Here is a 14835-nt window from a genome sequence, read left to right as displayed (position 1 = left end):
CAAATGATTGTTATGTCTCAATAAGACAAACTATTTTTATTTGGTTCTAGTTAAGAAAAAGACGATGAATATATGTAATATAGTAATATGTATTACATAAATCGAATGTTTACGTATATACTATATACTTAGTCGGCTTAAAAAACAACATTTGTTTCTTTTAGAGGAAGACAAAAGCGAACGGAATATCTGTCGGGAGATTGTAGCAATACCAGGCCACGCGATTTATATAAAATGTGACCCATTTGACGGCTCCTAAAAGTTCAGATTCAGGAACAGCATCTTCCTCACGGTTACACGCCTAAACGGTCCTTCCATATACTAGGGTGTAGTCCCGATTCTCCGACCTACCTCAGTGTAGTCATTGGACCTTTTCCTCTGGAACAGTTGCGCGACAATGCTGGAAAACTATATTCTGCTCCCTGGTGTTTTTCTTTCCCCTCTACCCTTTTATACTTGTGTCTGGTTTTATTGTATTCATGTATCGTATTGTCCAATTTGGTTGGATAGCAGGAAAACAAAAAAATGTTAATTATACCTCGGTACACGTGACAATAATAAACCTAATAATAAACCGACATCAGTCTGAAGAAGGGTTTCGGTCCGAAACGTTGTCTATTTCCCTCGCTCCTTAGATGCTGCTGCACCCGCTGAGTTTCTCCAGCACTTTTGTCTACCAATAATACACTTAAACTTGAAGCCCTGCAGGTGTTTGTTCCCGAAATCCGTGGAGGATACCGTTACCAATTACCAATACATATATATATATATATATAAATAGATACAGATATAAATCTATAAATAAATATGTATATATATATATATATATAAATTGTATATTGTATATATATTGTATATATATTGTATATATATACAATCCCCATTTGATGGAGATTGGATCCACTTAGATATGGAACACCAAATTTCCAAATGTGACATTAATTGACTCGTAGGCAATGAAAACTTTTTAAACGTAAAAATAAATTCTGCTTTCGAACGAAATATATTTTAAATGTTTCAGATTTACCCGATAGGTCGGGCGGCCTCCGAAAGAGGCGGCCTCTGGATGAACCATCAGCCGAGGAGCAGGATACCAGGTTACCAGTAAAGGATACCAAGATACCAATAAAGCCAAGTGCAGCCGTGGAGAAAACCGAAAATAACTACAGTGGCTCAGGCAGCATCTGTGGAAAAGGCAGAAATGCTAATGTTTCAAATCGCCGACCCTTTCAGATGGAGAAACTGCAGATGCTGTAATCTTAGGTAAATCACAAAGTGCAGGAGTAACTAATTGGGTCAGGCTGCACCTGGGGAGGGAATGGATATCCGACATGTCGCCTGACCATGTCCTTCTCAGATGCTGCCTGGTCCTCTGAGTTACTCCGGTACTTTGAGATGACTTCGTCAGAATGAGCTCTGTTTTTTTTCCCCGATTTCCAGCATTTACCGTTTTTATTTTCGAGATTTTTTTTGGATGAAGTTCTCATCTTCCCCGTCAGTCGTGACTCGTTCCACGTTTGTTCAATTCATTCGTTTCTCACACAGTTTGAGGGATTTATTTTTTGTTGCAACTGAGATCCTTTTCAAACGCGGCGTATCCAAGTTAATGTAACAATTCCCCGCGCAGACGGCGGGGCAGCTGTTTACTTACCTGACTGTCGCTTTGTCCCGCTTGTCATTTCGATTCGTTTTACGGGCGAACGCTTATATAAGACCAACGCAAAACAAAATCCCACCCCGTCGAAAAGTTGCAGAGGGCTGGGAATGTTGGATAAAAGTGTTCGCGAAACCATTCATAAATAACAAAACGAATTAAAACAAAAGTTTTTTTTTAAAAACGCGATTTCAGCTCATTTTTCCCTCCCGCGGGTATCAATTTTTGAATTGTTATTTTAAAATAGATTTCAGTAGTTCAAATAACATCAATTACAACGACCATCTAATTTGTTGCTGGGGCTTTGGGGGTTAAAACGACGAAGAGGAGGGGGCAACGGGGTTGTAGATAATTCAACTAATTCTGAACATGCTCTCCTGTACCTACCTCCCCCCCTCCCCCCTACCCCCCTCTCGTTTAAGAAGCTTTTAGTTTCCCGACTTAATAGTTCTGGTGCGATTGGATGTTAAAATCTGTTTGAGAAAGTCCTTGGGACGGTGTAGAAGGCACCAAGGTGTCTATAAATGCGAATCTTAGCTGTCGGGGACAATATTCGTCGAAGGAGTAAGTTTAATGCAAGATTAATTAAGTCATTTGGCAAAGGTGACTATTTTGGACACGGGGTGGTGAGAGTGCGAAGTGCCCTGGTCTTGGGCACGGAAGAGGACAAGTGGCTGAATGGAGGACAGACATCTAAGCTGTTTGCCGTTCGCCTGCCTCCGCGCTGCCATCTCTACATTTTGCGATGGTCCCTGATCCCAGGTTATAAACGGATCTGGATTCACGATGCAAGCTTTCGCGACGTCTCTCTCTCGTGGCCACTTCTTGCATGGCCGCTGGATTATTTCAGCCCAGCTATGGAGAGGGAGTGGGTGAATAGACCAGATCTTCGGGATTCGAATGGCAAGGCAGCCCCCTGTCCAGACTGCGTTACCCACAGATGATGGGCACATCTGCTATTCATTGATTGGAGTAAAGTCCCGAAGAATGTCAAAAGCGAGCCGGTGTTAAAGCTGTCGGTGATGGAGTTATATGCAACATTGCGCTGTATTCGGGACTGTGGTCAGTTATGCACAGTGCTTCACATCTGCAACAGTTAACCAGCGAGCACAGAATGAGCCACACAGACACCAACCGGAACATTATTCCCTGTGCAAAATACACACCTGTAACAGTGATCCAAGTGCTGTGCAGTTATCACATCTGTATAGGAACTTCCATTATTGAAGGTGATTACTGCACTTTGGAGGTCACCTGAGTCCAGCGTGAGAAGAGCTTCGTTGAGGAAATGCAGGTCCACCTCATCAGCAAGTCACCCTCAATCCCGAGGAACCCACCCCCCGAGAAGAATAACTCTCAGTAATGCAGAACAAAGCGTCTGGAACATCAGTACCCTCTGAACATGATCAACCCAATGGGCACCTCAGAACATCAACCCTATTGTCCCATGGTGAAGCAGCTGTGGGAGTTAAGCACATCTGGAATGACGTCACCGTTGCTACACAGCTTGTGCATTCAGAGTGGTACTCCTGGTGCCAACTGAGATGCCAATGGATTGGCACGTTGAATAACAGGTCCGGTGCTTCTCAGCCGGGTCGGCCGCACTAGAGTGCCAGCATAGCATGTTCCCCTTGATACGGCCTCGCGTCTGGTTAATCCATCAGGTGGAGGTGTTTCATGTTCATGGGCTCTCTGCACTCACTTCACCTGATTGATTCATGCATCATGTGCACAGCGTGGCAACAGATCAGGGTTGACAGGGGAAGTTACTAATAAACACCAATTCTACCATTGACGCAATAAAGTGAACCATTAATCGTCAAGTTTCCAAAATTATTCAATTATTTACATGGTTTGCGGATCCTATTTTTTAAAATTTTGTCTTTGATAATTTCCGTCATACATGAAATGACATATACAGGGGGTCAGTAAATTATGTTTTGTTGCGCCTGTTAAACTGGTCCTTGTACACTTGTATTTGGAAAAGGCGCAGAAGAGATTCGCCAGGATGTTACCTGGGCTTGCGGGTTTGGGGTAAAGGGAGAGGTTTGATATGCTATTTCTTTTGGACTGTAGGAGGCTGAGGGGTGACGTTATTCATAGACATGATCACGAGGGGCATGGATAAAGTCGACGCTCGCAATCTTTCCCCCAAGGTTGTGGGATTCTAAAACTAGAGGGTATAAGTTTACAGTGAGGGGGTGGGGGGGGAGGTTTGAGAGGGACTTCAGAGTCCGTATTTGAGATGAGCTGACACAGGAAGCATTATAAACGAATACAAATAGGACGTTTAAAAGACTTGGACATATATAAAGATAGGAAGACTTCAAAGGGTTTTGGCCCAAATGCAAGCAAATGGGACTCGCCGTGTGTTCCAACATGAGCCCAAATTGGAGGGACAACGGAGCGGTATGAATATTGACTTCTCTCACTTCAGGTAGCCCTTGCCTTCCCTCTCTCTCCATCCCTCCCCCGTTCCCAGTCCTTCGACTCGCCCCAAGGCTGTGTCCTAAGCCCCCTGTTGTTTAGTCTGCTTACACACGACTGTACTGCTAGACTCAACAACAACTTCATCAACAAGTTCGCTGATGACACAACAGTGGTGGGTCTCATCAGTGACAATGATGAGTCGGCGTACAGGATGGAGGTGGAGTTGCTCACAGGATGGTGCAAATCCCACAACCTCATTCTCAACGTGGGAAAAACTAAGGAGATGGCAGTTGATTTCAGGAGGGCGGGAAAACAACACCATACACCTCTGCACATTGACGGAGCTGATGTGGAAAGGGTCAGCAGCGTGAAGTTCCTAGGACTCCACCTGTCAGATGACCTGACGTCCACGACCAACACCACAGCACTGGTCAAGAGAGCCCAGCAGCGACTACACCCTCTCCGAAGACTACGGAAAGCAGGTCTCCCCACTACACACGTACAAACTTTTTATAGGGGGACAATCGAGAGCACATTAACCTACGGCATCACTTCCTGGTTCGGGAGCTGCAAGGCGTACGAACGGCACCAACTAGACAGGATTGTGAAGACAGCCAGCAGGATTATTGGTGCTCTACTCCCTTTCCTGCTGGACATATAACAGGAAGAGATGTATCAGCAGAGCCATCTCTATCATCAAAGACCCCTACCACCCATCGCATCACATATTCTCCATCCTGCCATCTGGGAAGAGGTACAGGAGCATTAGCTGCAAAACCAGCAGGATGCTCCTCAGCTTCTTCCCGCAGGCTATAAGACTGATAAACGGACTTTGCCCCCTGCCGAAGTATTGCGCACCAACCACCAACCTGGACACATTGCAGCAGAGCCACTGTCGTGCCGCTGCCGATCGGAACGCCTGTTGATGTTTAGCAGAGAGTAGAGTGTTTAATTTGTTCATGATATATGTATTTTTATTTCTATTTATTTTTTACTGCACACTGAATGGACACTGGTTGTGCAACGTTTTTTTGTTTTCTCTGGGTATGTGAGTACTCAGGAAAATGACAATAAAGATATACTATAATATACTATACTATACTATCTCTGCTTTGTTGTTACCTTCTCCTAGCTAACAGTGATCTATTCTACATTTGCTTTGATCTCCATTCCCTTTGTCTCGTTTTCACACCTCACACTTCCATATCTCTATCTCTCCCTCTCCCCTGACTCAGTCTGAAGAAGAGTGTCGACCCGAAACGTCACCCATTCCTTCTCTTCAGAGATGCCGCCTGTCCCGCTGAGTTACTCCAGCTTTTTGTTTCAAGGTTGAAGTGCTGAGTTGTGGAGTTCCGTGACTCTCTGACTCCCCTGAGGAACTGTTCAAGTGTTTTCTGGACTCTAGCTCCTGTCAGATTGATTGGAACCAGTTTTTACAACTCTTTGACTGTATTACCCCTCGCAGTATTTGTTTTTAGGATTCATTTGGGGGAGTTTTCACTTTAATTAACCTCTGACAAAATCAAATATTTGAAAAGGTTCTCCAATGATGCCTGAACTTTAGTGTGGAAATGAATGATTATGGAGTTTCAATCCACTTTATAAAGATTCAAGGAGACGGAATGCTTCCAATCAATCTTCCAGGAACTAGAGTCCAGCAAACACTTGAAAAGTGTCCTAGGAGAGTAGAGGGGGGCGGAACGGAGGACCCAAGCGATGTAGAGAGAGGTGGGGAGATGTACAGAGGGTCCAACTGATGTACAGAGAGTCTGAGAGATGTGCAGCGCAAAACTTGCCCTTCGGCCCATCCTACCGATGCCAACCCAGTTAGCATACTGGACTTGTCCTACTTGCCTGCATTTGGCCCGTATACCTCCAATCTCTTGTGTTCAAGAAGGAACTGCAGATGCTGGAAGATCGAAGGTACACAAAAATGCTGGAGAAACTCAGCGGGTGCAGCAGCATCTATGGAGCGAAGGAAATAGGCGATGTTTCGGGACGAAACCCTTCATCAGAAGGGTTTCGGCCTGAAACGTCGCCTATTTCCTTCGCTCCATAGATGCTGCTGCACCCGCTGAGTTTCTCCAGCAGTTTTGTGTACCATCTACCTCCAATCTCTTCCAAGCCATATATACGTCCAAATGTATTTAAAAAGTCATAATTGTATCTACTTTTATAACTTCTTCTGGCAGCACATCCCAAATATGGACTACCATCTGAGTGAAAAGGTCACCCCAGAGGTCACACCCCTCTCATCTTAAGCCTCTGCCCTCTACCTTTAGAATCTTCAACCCTAGGACGAAGACTGTGAGTGTTTCACATTATCCATGCCCCTCATGATCTTGTCCATCTCAATAAAGTCATCCCTCGGCTTCTTATGCATCAAAGCATAAAGTTCCAGCCTATCCAACCTCTTCCGGGCAACATCCTGGTGAAAACACAAGGAATTGGAGATGTTGGAATCTTTGGTAGAACTCTCAAAGTCTGGAGTAACTCAATGAGTCAGACAGCATCTCTGGAGGATATGGATAAACAACATTTTGGATCAGGACCCTTCTGTAGACCTTCATATTGGTGAATCTCTTCAGCACACTTTCCACCATAATGACATCCTTCATGTAGTTGGGAAAACAGAACTGCACACAGTTCAGACAGGCTGATGCCTTGGCTCAGTGTCCGGGACTCCGGGTAAATCTAGGATATGAATAGGAATTGGGTTAAGGGAAGAAATAAAGAGAGATTTCAAGCTAATTTTAGGTAGGCCAAGCATAGTGACATTGTCTCAAGGTTAGCATTGAGACCACTACAGGTTGCGATTTACACCATTTTTGTTCTGTGAGATAGGAAATCTTGCAGAGTCACATCTGAAAATGATAAATGATGAGGAGGCAGATGACTCAAATAGAAATAGGTTCGTAAGTGGGAGGAACAAAGGTGACTGATAATAGATGAATGTAAGGGTCAAACAACTACACAGGTGATCCACACAGCTCATGAATATTATTAACTGGGACAGGGAATGGTGGTGTTTGTGAATCAGCAACGGAACTAGAAGGGAGATGATGACAAAATGATTCTAGCAACAGGTTGTTGTGATTCGAAATCGCAGCCTGATAGGGTTAAAAGAGAATTAAGTAAAAACTAAAAATGGAGAAACCTGCCAAGGATTTGGCAAGATATAGCGAGCCTGAGACCTTTTCACCTCTAGCCTTTGTCACTTACTTCACGCATCTGCCTATGAATGTCCTTCATATGTATCCAACTATCATCTGTGTAGAAAGGAACTGCAGATGCTGGTATATGCTGAAGAGAAACAAGAAACTGCAGATTCTCATTTGCAAAAAAACCTTAAAGTGCTGGATTAACTCAACAGGTTGCCTGACTTGCTAAATTACTCCCACACTTTGCGTCCATCTATTATTTGCCAGGCTTTGCCCTGCTCCCAGCTCTCTTTTCCAGCTTTTCCCCCATACTCTATCAGTCTGAAGAAAGGACTGGACCCAAAACATTGTCTGTCCATTCCCTCCACGTATGTCTGACCTACTGAGTTCTTCCAGCACTTTGTGTTTTACTGGAGATTGATTATGAGGCCAATTAACCTACAAACTTGTCTGCCTTTGGGATGTGGGAGGAATTGCGGTCACAGTGAGAACGTGCAAACTCTACACAGAGAGCACCCAAGATCAGGATTGAACCTGAGTCTCTCGGGCTGTGAGACAGCAGCTCTATGAGGTGTGCGTGCCACTGTGCCAACCATATACTGCTCAACAAAGTAACCACTGAGCCAAATTGCTGGTGCTGCTGAATGGATCCTATACCTACAGTCAGAGTGGGAAGATGGAGCAAATGGAGAGATTGTCTTGTTGTAAGGCATAATGTTAACTGATGTCGTTCTGCCCTCTAGTGGTATTGATCAGAAATATCATAAATAAAAATAGCAGAAATAGTCTAAAAAACTTGGAAACATGAGCTTTGAGTGGATGTTTTAATTTTATTTACTCATTTTCATTTCAAGATCTGGGCATTAATCAGAATTGTAATCATACTTTATTAGCCAAGTATGCTTTGCAACATACGAGGAATTTGATTTGCCATGCAGTCATACCATTAAAAAGCAACAAAACACACAAAACACATTTTAACATGAACATCCACCACAGTGACTCCACATTCCCCACTGTGATGCAAGGCGAAAAAAAGTTCAATCTCTTCCCTTCTTTATTCTCCCGTGGTCGGGGGCCTCGAGTCTTTCATTGACGGGACGATCTTGGCTCCACAGATTCACTACCCTCTGATAAAGAAATTGCTCCTCATCTCCTTCCTAAAAGAACATCCTTTAATTCTGAGGCTATGACCTCTAGTCTAGACCTTCCCACTATAAGACTCCCACTGTAAGCACTGTAAGGCAGCAACTCTACCGCTGCGCCAGCGTGCCGCCCTTCTGTCATCCTCAATTTCATACTGGGTCTCCTTCCTCACTCACTAAGAGTCATAGACCCAAACAACACTGAAACAGACTCTTTGACTCAACTTGTCCATGCCCGGCTAAGCTAGTCCCTTTTGCCCACATTTGTCCCATATCTCTCTAAACCTTTCCTATCCATGTACCTGGCCAAATACATTCAAATGCTGTTATGCTACCTGCCTTAATTACCTTCTTTGGTAGCTTGTTCCATATGCCAACCACTCTGTGTGCAAAAGTTGCTCCTCAGATTTCAAGTAAATCTTTCCTCTTTCACCTTAAACCTGATACAGGGCAAACGGACGGATTTTCACTAATAGTGCCCAACAGAGGGAGCTATATCCCAGGACCAAGCTTTTCATTTGTGGAGACAAAGCAGTACAGGCACAGAGGCTGCAACCCATCACTTAGGATCTCCATCCAGTTACTGCCAGGCATGTTCTGTCAGTCTACCTTGTAACCTCTGAATCTTTGTTTCAGGGACGTAGACCAGCATTCTCCTACATCGAGCCTTCCTTACTGGCTGTGTCTGGACAGTTAATATCAGTGAGTTATTCAACCTTAGAATGTATCATGCAACTTGTTAATTACCAGGCATTTCCTACATCATCCTCCTCAGGCAATTTCTCTCTTCGTGCAGCAAACTGCTGGTAATCGATAATATAAAAACTAGGCCAAAATCCTCATTTAATAAAATATCAGATATTTAATAAATCCTGGAATGTAAAAAAAACAATGAGAAAATGTAAGGTGCAATGTGCCATCTTGATTAACTGCCGTGAATGAAGAAGTGTGTTCGGTCAATATTGTACCAGGGGAAAGTGTCGGGCAAATGTTACACAGCAAGATCCCACAAATAAACCAATGTCCTCTTGAACTGTTGACCCGATAACGGATGAATAAGTCTCTGAGGATCTTAGCTCTAAAGAAACGCCGGTATTAATGGGGTCAAGGTACCCCACCTAGCACTGTGCCGGGAATTAAAGTAATTTAGTTTGAAAAAAAGACTCAAGAGTCAAGTCAAGAATCATGAGTGTTTAATTGTCATGTGTACCGGGTACAGAATATTGAAATTCTTACTTACTGCAACTTAACTGTTCTGTAAATGCAATGAATATAAATAAATATAATTGTGAATACAGTAAATTAATAACCATAATACCATGTAGCCTTAACAGTGCAAACCCCAAATCCATGGTGAAACCAAAGGCACAATCCATAGAAGATCATAGTTGAGATCAGTGTTGTGCAGTGTTCAATGGTTGCTAGGAGGAAGCTTTTCTCGAACCTGATGGTCATGGTTTTCAGGCTTCTGTACCTTCTTCCCAATGAAAGTGGTGAGCTGAAAGCATGTCAAGGATGGTGTAGGCCTTTGATGATACTGGCTGTCACTTTGAGGGAGCACCTTCTGTAGATCTCTTCGATGGTGGGGAGTTCAACAGCTCAGTGACCGCTGGGAGAGAAAAGTGGAGGAGGAGGAGGAGTGGGCAGATATGAAACGAAGCACTGTCAGACTTTTAAAACAGGATGGTTCCAATAACACACTCATTCCTGGCTGCATGGCGTGCTATCAATAGCACCGAAATAGAAAGCACTGGAAACACTCAGTAGGTCAGGCAGCATCAGTGGAGAGAGGACCAGAGTTTTAACATTTCAGGAAAAAGACCCCTTATCAAAACTGGGAATGTGAGAATGGGAGAATGTTAAAGTTGGAGAGAGGATGGGAGAGGAGCGTTGGGACAAAGAGAGTATCACCAAAAAGCCGTTTCCAATATTTATCTCAGACTTTGTTATTTTTGGTTTCCAAGTTCTACTCCTGTGACATCTTGGTTAACGCAGCAAGTGACTGGGAGACGGCTGTGGAAATGGAGAAATCCCACGTTGGCCAACATTTCCCCCACATTTAATTGTATTCCACCACTCACACATTGTGGCTGCAGTTTCTGGGATCAGGTAAGTGCAAGATCTTCCTTCCATTGAAGAAAATGTAAATCACTCCAGAAGCTGCTTGTCTTAGTGAGTATTATGAAGCATTCACCATTCCACTTGTTTATTTCTGTATAGGCTCTTGGCATTAATATAGAACATGAAACTGTACAGCACAGTACCAGGAACTATGGCCACAATGTATGTGCCAACCACAATGCCAATTTAAACTGCACCTCATCTACATTGTTTTATTCACTGCCTGTTCATGTGCCTGTCTAAATACCTCTTAAACATTGCTATCAGATCTTCCACTACTTACCTTGGCAGCGTGTTCCAGGCACCAACCACAATCCTTGCCTTGCAAAATCTCCTTTAAACTGTGTTCACCTTTATGCCAATCCCTCTAGTATGGATATTTCCACCCTGGGAAAAACTCCGACTGTCTACCCTGTCTATGCCACTCATCATTTTATATCATTAAATAATGCTCCGATTGGAGTTGCTAGCATCCGGGGAACCACAATTTCATCCAAGTGACCTGGACAAGAGAGGGAGGACTTTATTCTTAAAGATCCACTCAAACTACTCCCTATTCCTGATGCTGCCTGACATCCACTCCCTATTTACTGAGGCCAATTAACCTACAAACCCGCACGCCTTTAAGATGTGGCAGGGAGCACCCAGAGGAAACCCACCTGGTCACAGGAAGAACATGCAAACTCCACATGGACAGTACCATTTTCCCTACATTGCATTCCATTGGCTGCAACGTCCTTTAAAGCAAACGTAAATCACTCCAGAAGCTGCTTGTTTCAGCGACTATTTCAAATATTTATAGTCAGGATTGAACCTGAGTCTCTGGTGCTGTGAGGCAGTAGTGCTACTGTCTACAACACGGTGCTGCACTTATCATGTTCCCGGTCTCATTTATTCCATTCACTTTGAGTTCCGGTATTGTATGCATCCTCATCCAATACAAAATTCCTTCACCAACTCCACCCAACAGCCCTACATGCATCCTCCCCAGTAAACATCCAAGCACTTGTCTTGTCTCTCCAGGTTTTCCTGCCTTTATTCAGTCCTGACATGTTCTCCACCTCCTCACATTATTCTGGTGTGCGCTGTTACTGTTAAAGGCTGCTCTCAACTCTGCATTCTCATAAACTATCAACCCCAATATTTAAAAGGAAAACCGTTTTTCATGTTCCACTTGAACTCCTCTTCACAGGGGACCAGCCGACAGTTTCAAGCTGCCATTTCTGTTCAATGTTGAACTCGGCTCGATCAGCAAGGCTGCTGGAGCCTTGAGAATTTCCTGTCAATCTGGCACACACATGTGTTTGAAGATTAAAGAAAGAGAATACATTTGATTTAATGCAAACCTTTCGTGCAGCTGTGTTTATTCAAACATCATACAAGACAAGTTTGTGATGAGCCTTCTTGCTTACATGTCCCCCTATGTTCTAAATTACTGGAAAACGCAGAACAACAAACACATTCATTTATCAGCAAGATTCAATCTCCTCCAAATGACTTATTTGGCCCATCGAGTCTACTCCACCATTCAATCATAGCTGATCTACCTTTCCCCCTTATCCGCATTCTCCTGCCTTCTCCCCATAACCCTCGACACCCGTACTAATCAAGAATCTGTCAATCGCCAAAATACCCAGTGACCTAGCCTCCACAGCCATCTGTGGCAATGAATTCCACAGATTCACCACTCTTTGACTAAAGAAATTCCTCTTTCAAATCCTTTCTAAAGGAGAGTCCTTTTATTCTGAGGCTATGGCCTCTGATCCTAGTCTCTCCCACTAGTGGAAACATCCTCTCCATATCCACTCTATCCAGTCCTTTCACTATTCGCTACATTTCAATGAGGTCCCCCATTTTAAGGTTATTATTGTCACTTGTACTGAGGTATAGTGAAAAGCATTCTTTTGCATGCTATCCAATCAGGGCAGACAATACTGTATGTCTTCTATCGAGTCCACGTACAAGGTTAGAAGTTGTTCGTCCAGAGCTGAACACATTTCTCCGCATCTGCACAACGGTGTCTGCCTTGCGCTTCTTGTGCTTCTTGTGTCAGATGAAACATAGAAACATAGAACTTAGGTACAGGAGTAGGCCATTCGGCCCTTCGAGCCTGCACCGCCATTCAATATGATCATGGCTGATCATCCAACTCAGTATCCCGTACCTGCCTTCTCTCCATACCCTCTGATCCCCCTGGCCACAAGGGCCACATCTAACTCCCTCTTAAATATAGCCAATGAGCTGGCCTCAACTACCCTCTGTGGCAGAGAGTTCCAGAGATTCGCCACTCTCTGTGTGAAAAAAGTTCTCCTCATCTCGGTTTTAAAGAATCCCCCCCCCCCCCATCCCCAAGCTGCGACCCCTGTCCTGGACTTCCCCAACATCGGGAACAATCTTCCTGCATCTAGCCTGTCCAACCCCTTAAGAATTTTGTAAGTTTCTATAAGATCCCCTCTCAATCTCCTAAATTCTAGAGAGTATAAACCAAGTCTATCCAGTCTTTCTTCATAAGACAGTCCTGACATCCCAGGAATCAGTCTGGTGAACCATCTCTGCACTCCCTCTATGGCAATAATGCTCTTCCTCAGATTTGGAGTGACGTGTAGCTCGCTGTTGGCTTCTGTCATCGTCCAACATGTTGACAGAATTGGTCGCCCGATGTGTCACAGAACGCATCGTGTCGTGGTTTCCGGGGATTGGCACGAGGAGGCTTCTGTCATGATCCCCAGGAGAAGGTGACAACAAAGCAAACTGTGATAACATGTAGTCAGAGACAGTAAGACTGGTCGGAAAACTGGGAAGGGGGAGGGGATGGAGAGAGAGGGAAAGCAAGGGTTACTTGAAGTTAGAGAAGTCAATATGCATACCGCTGGGGTGTAAGCTGCCCACGCGTAATATCAGGTGCTGTCCCTCCAATTTGCTGTGGGCCTCACTCTGACATTGGAGGAGGCCCAGGACAGAAAGGTCAGTGTGGGAATGGGAGGGGGAGTTAAAGTGTTGAACAATCAGGAGGTCAGGTAGGATTAGGTGGACTGAGTGGAGGTGTTGAGGGAAATGATCACCGAGCCTGCGCTTGTCTCGCTGATATACAGGAGTCCTGTATATCGAAAGAATGGGTGACGTTTCGGGTCGAGACCCTTCTTCAGACTTCTTCATGCGTTCCAGTCTGATGAATGTTTCTGACCCAAAATGTCACCTGTCCGTTCCCTCCACAGAAGCTGCCTGACCCGCTGTGTTCCTGCACTTTGCAGATTTTTGCACGATTTATTCAAGATTCCAGCAATTACAGTTCTTTTGTCTCCACAATCAGGCTGCTACATTGAAACACTGGCTGGGAAAGCATTTTAGAAAGAGGCACTATTACAATGTAAGTCAATAATTGTTGAAATGCTGGCCTCTTCCTGCCTGTTCCCTGTAGACTTAGCGCCTTCACTCAGAGGGGCAGATTTAAACTCCAACCCACTTTTTTTCCTACTTAAACTCAAAGGGAATCAGAACATCCCCTTCTTTCTGAGATATGACGTTAACATTCATTTTTTAAGGGTAAGAATATCCTTTCCATTTAATAAAACTTTTCTCTCACTCTCTCAAACCCTTCCCCCCCGTTACCTCATCAGACCTTTCCCCACCTCCAGTCCTTCCTTCCCCCCCCCCCCCCATTCCTCCCCACCGATTGTCCTCCCCACCCCCCAGTCCCCACACCTACCCCCTCCTGTCATTCCCCAACTCTCAATTCCTCCTCATCCCAATAGACAATAGGCCATTCGGCCCTTCGAGCCAGCACCGCCATTCAATGTGATCATGGCTGATCATCCCCAATCAGTACCCCGTTCCTGCCTTCTCCCCATATCCCCTGACTCCGCTATCTTTAAGAGCCCGATCTAGCTCTCTCTTGAAAGCATCCAGAGAACCGGCCCTCCACCGCCCTCTGAGGCAGAGAATTCCACAGACTCACCACTCTCTGTGAGAAAAAGTATTTCCTCATCTCCGTTCTAAATGGCCTTTACCCCTTATTCTTAAACTGTGGCCCCTGGTTCTAGACTCCCCCAACATCGGGAACATGTTTCCTGCCTCTATAGCTTGACAAACTCTTAACAATCTTATATGTTTCAATGAGATGCCCTCTCATCCTTCTAAACTCCAGTGTACAAGCCCAGCCGCTCCATTCCTCCCTCCCCCCAGTCCTCCCCCTCTTCCTCCTCCTGTCCTTTCCCCACTCACCACCCCCCCTGACATCTCCCCTCCCCACCCACCCCCCATTCGCCCTCCCCTCCTGTCCCCCTCCCCCCTCTGCCCCGGCTCCGCCTCAGTTTCCAGCGGCGCC

At 44.8% G+C, this 14835-nt stretch overlaps 1 protein-coding gene across 1 annotated transcript in view; it reads left to right on the top strand.

The window, feature by feature from the left end:
- urm1 (ubiquitin related modifier 1) overlaps positions 1-1826 on the top strand; it is a 40902-nt gene extending 39076 nt beyond the window's left edge. The window contains exon 6 of the mRNA XM_055660111.1: positions 1022-1826. The gene's annotated coding sequence lies outside the window, so the exon portion shown is untranslated. The remainder of the gene's footprint in view (positions 1-1021) is intronic.
- Positions 1827-14835: the final 13009 nt, after the last annotated feature.

The sequence above is a fragment of the Leucoraja erinacea genome, chromosome 31 (genome assembly GCF_028641065.1).
Source record: "Leucoraja erinacea ecotype New England chromosome 31, Leri_hhj_1, whole genome shotgun sequence".
Lineage (NCBI taxonomy): Eukaryota > Metazoa > Chordata > Chondrichthyes > Rajiformes > Rajidae > Leucoraja > Leucoraja erinaceus.
The sequence above is the reverse complement of the archived record's forward strand: the minus strand, read 5'-3'. Positions and strand labels throughout refer to the sequence as shown.